At 40.5% G+C, this 3,907-nt stretch overlaps 1 long non-coding RNA gene across 2 annotated transcripts; it reads left to right on the top strand.

Moving 5' to 3' along the window:
• Positions 1–1,475: 1,475 nt before the first annotated feature.
• On the top strand, positions 1,476–2,586 carry LOC146295244 (uncharacterized). 2 transcript variants are annotated; one of them, XR_014752971.1, is made up of 5 exons: positions 1,476–1,555; positions 1,825–1,940; positions 2,085–2,159; positions 2,265–2,361; positions 2,451–2,586. It is a non-coding gene; the product is annotated as an uncharacterized LOC146295244 (long non-coding RNA). The 2 variants fall into 2 exon arrangements; XR_014752972.1 differs by having other exon boundaries at positions 1,480–1,551.
• The last annotated feature ends 1,321 nt before the right edge of the window (positions 2,587–3,907 follow it).

Here is a 3,907-nt window from a genome sequence, read left to right as displayed (position 1 = left end):
ACTAAAACAGTTTTACACCTAGTAAGTGACATCAAAAGAATATTCAGAAAAACACCTTGAAAGCTGAAAGTTGTAACTGACGATTAGTTGTTGATTACATAAAATCCCCCTTCATGAGAAAGCCAGTGAGGGTTACCATGCAGCTTCGAGAGATTGGAGATTGAACTATCTAGTTCAGTCCAATATGTACTGGAGCTAACACTAGTAAGTACATTATTCTCTATGAATAAATTGTTTTTAAAATTAAAAAAAGAAGTGGAATATTATTGAACACATGAACAACAAATTAGGGTGTGGATTGTTTTAGTCCAATTTGCAACTCAACCTTTCTACTCTGCCTCTGAAGGAAATTGGATTTTATTCTGACCGTCTGATCGTTTTTATGAAGTACATTCAGATTATATTAACTAACATTTCCTAAAATGTTGTTGAAACAACTGATTGGGCATCTCTATGTCATGGGGAGATGTTGGTGGTCTTCAGTATCAGAGACTATTCCCAACATACATTTAGGTGACAGTATAGCATACTAGCATCCTAACACACACATACAGCAAAGTGAAAAACATGTACCCGATACAAAATAGTATTTTCAGTCCTATTAGTGTCCTGTTTTACCCCCAACATCATCATGGGGGTTATTAAAGGTGTTGGTGTACAACAGAATTTCATTATCACATTGAAACATGGCGACAAATTCACAATAGGTTTCCTTTTTATCTACATTGAAACTCATTTTGATGCTACGAAGAAGAGCAATTGCAATCAGGGAGATATAAATTGGCTTCATAGAGAACCATTCAGGAGGCGACCGCTTTCAAACCTGTCTTATCAGTTCCTTAAATGAGTCAGACATCTTTTAAATCATCATTCATTACTCTACGGAATATAAAATGTGAGTTGTGATAAAATCTGAACCATTCTTGGGTTGATCAGGAATAGTATCCATTTTCGATGATATATAACGTTTTTTAACAGTACACCTACAGTAACAAAGATATTTCATGTGCATGCCTACTATAAGTATGTATCAATGTGTGTGTGTCTGTTCAATTGCTTAATCATTTGTCATGCTGGATAATGATACCATTTAGAATTTCTTACTAAAGTTTTAAATTTACATTAATATCTAGGAATGATTGAAATCCTTTCCATATTTCTCTGGCAGCTAATTTCATTTAATTACAGTCCCCGTAGTCAGCCATGATTTCTATCATTACCCTTTCATTAAACAAAGAGGGATTCCATGTCTTAATATTCAAAGTTTTCTCACTCTAAACAGAAGGGATAATCAGGAAACGTGATTTGCTTTATCTCAAATTATGCATTTAAACAGAGATTGCATCCTGTATGTGAATGTGCTGAAGCTGGAATTCTACTGCCTTGTTTTTAGGGTGGGAAACTCCCTCCTCTTGTGACATCACACACAACAGCAGATAGTAAACTGTAATCATTCTATTCACTCTCTTTTTGATGTGTACTGGCATCAGATACTAGCCACTTTTAATTTGTATTCCATTGTAATCAGCGGGAGGGCTGACATCCTACACAGTGGGTAATAGCAATAACACTAAACTAATTTCATTTTCTGAAGTCTGAGATCATAATGTCCTCACCTAGATCAAATATTGATTATTGCCAATGGCAATCAAACACCTTTTCTCAGTGTTCCTTTACCTTTGCTCTTACTCTCCCCAGCTCCTCTATCATATAATGTATCGATCCTTGTCACATGTTATGAGTTATCAGGTGATTTGAAGGTCATGGACTTTCAAACAAAATTGCCTGCGCAATCCACTTCACTCTTTATTCTGCTGTGGGCAGTATTGACTGGACCAACTCAATCAATCACGACAAGCAACGTTGTGGAAGTGATTGGACTGGGAGTGGGATAAGGGCTGGTACCACATCTACAAATCCACATCATACACCCATTGGAGGTGAGACTGAATGCGGCTGAATGCGGCAAGTCAGATTTGGGTGCTATGAGTTAAATTCAGGAAACTGTTTTGATACTATGGGTCTTTCTTACTGTACAAGAAGTTAGTGATTCCTTTTTTCCATCTTCCTCATTTGGTGCCAAGTACATTTTTGAATTGCCAGTTTCACATCCAGACAAGGGAACTCCTTGACCGAGCAGTCAGGCAGACAAAAGAAAGGTCAGCCTAACAAATGAGGATGTGGTTGAGAGAGCTAAAGTGCAGAGGGAAATCCCAGAGAAGATTAAACTCTATGATCACCTTTTTCTCGGGCTAACGTTCCAGGCTAACTATGCAAGGAGAAGATCCCTGAACAGATGAGGGATTATCAAACTGCCATGGGAGGTTATGAGGGTCCTTGAGCTCAGAAGATTTGCTAAAGGTGAGCGTAATTTCAGTATTATCCTCTGTCGGTCAATCCCCCTGCGGTATGACAAAGGTTGATTGGTGTTCCTTGTTTGGTTAATCTAGAATGGGCACATAGTGAGAACATACACAGCCGGGACAACAACAGCGCTGTACACTGCAACCTTTTTCCGGGTGTTCTTTTCTCTCTGACTAATTCTCACCTGGGACTGCATGGTTCATAAATAAACACAAAACAATTTCCAGACTAAATTGCCATGAAGACTCGTCAAGGGTGGCTGTCTGAAGGTGATGATGACACAGATTCTGAGATGGATCAGACACTGGAGGGGAATAGAGAGAGGCCCTGGGTACAGGAGAGAGCCCTGCCTACCTGCCCTCAATTCATAACTGCACATCAACCATTCTAACATCTGTGTGGGCCTCTCTCTCCCTCTCTTTCTGTGTGTCCTTGAGACTCATTCAATCCCATCGTCTGAGAGTTGGGACTGAATGTTGTTCACAGAGTGGCATGATCAAGGTGAGACTGAGAGACTGTGGCTGAATATGATCACTGAGCAGTGGGCCCTGAAGACTACAGAGCATGTCTGGATGAAACTCCTCCCTGTGTAATGTGAAGATGCATCCATCTTAGATAGGGACTGAACCAGTTCATCAAACCACAATTTTCATGCACTCAGCTTTATCACACGGTATGGTTTATTGAAACAGTCATTTGAAAACACAGCACATAACACTGTTCCCGCACACCAGCAGCACCCTTTCGCACAGTTGAGTGTGTGAAATAACAATGCTGTACAAAGATAGTTTTGTTAGTTGATGGCAGTGGCAAGCAAGGTCATGACTCCATCACGAGTTGATGCCTTATTTAACGTCAGCAGAGAGAGCATTAAAGAGATGAGATCAGCTCTGGGCTGAACACAGAACTAGGTCGTTATTTTCTCTTATTGATCACAGATTTGTATCATGTGTTATGCTCCAAAGAAAACGACACGAGTCTGGAGGAAACCTCAGACATGGGCACCAGCGCTGAGAGGATTTGTGTGTTTAACGATTCCTCCGCATCAACATCCCATCAGAGCCAATTAGTCATGACACCAGATAACATTGGCTGCCTCCACAACAACTCTCCTTCTGGAAGCACACATCCGTCCTCTCTCCCTCCTCCAGTGGAACGCACGTCTATCCCGGGAGCAGGTGTGTGCACTCCCATGTTTGCATGGATTAGACCGATCCCTGTGTAGGAACCCGATAACAGCCAAGTGGCTTGGAAATAAAGTGTCCTCTCTCTGAGGTAATGTCGCCTCGCTCAGACACTGCTTCAGTCGGCTTTGGCTCCGCAACGGAGTGTGAAGGTTCTCCCAATGGGATTTTGTGAAAAAGAGCAAAGAATAAAGAAACGGAGAGCAATGTGTTTTTTGCACATTGTTTGTGAATAATTGTAGCCGCTCTGTGATTTTAGTAATTATGCAAGTGTGTTGACATATTCAAATACATTAGCAGTTTAGCATAATATTATTATTTTTTGTATCTGTTTGGAAAGTACCTTCACGGAGGTGAAA

This window comes from Hypomesus nipponensis, chromosome 4 (assembly GCF_054491055.1).
Source record: "Hypomesus nipponensis isolate SF chromosome 4, ASM5449105v1, whole genome shotgun sequence".
Lineage (NCBI taxonomy): Eukaryota > Metazoa > Chordata > Actinopteri > Osmeriformes > Osmeridae > Hypomesus > Hypomesus nipponensis.
This window is presented reverse-complemented; position numbering and strand designations above follow the sequence as displayed.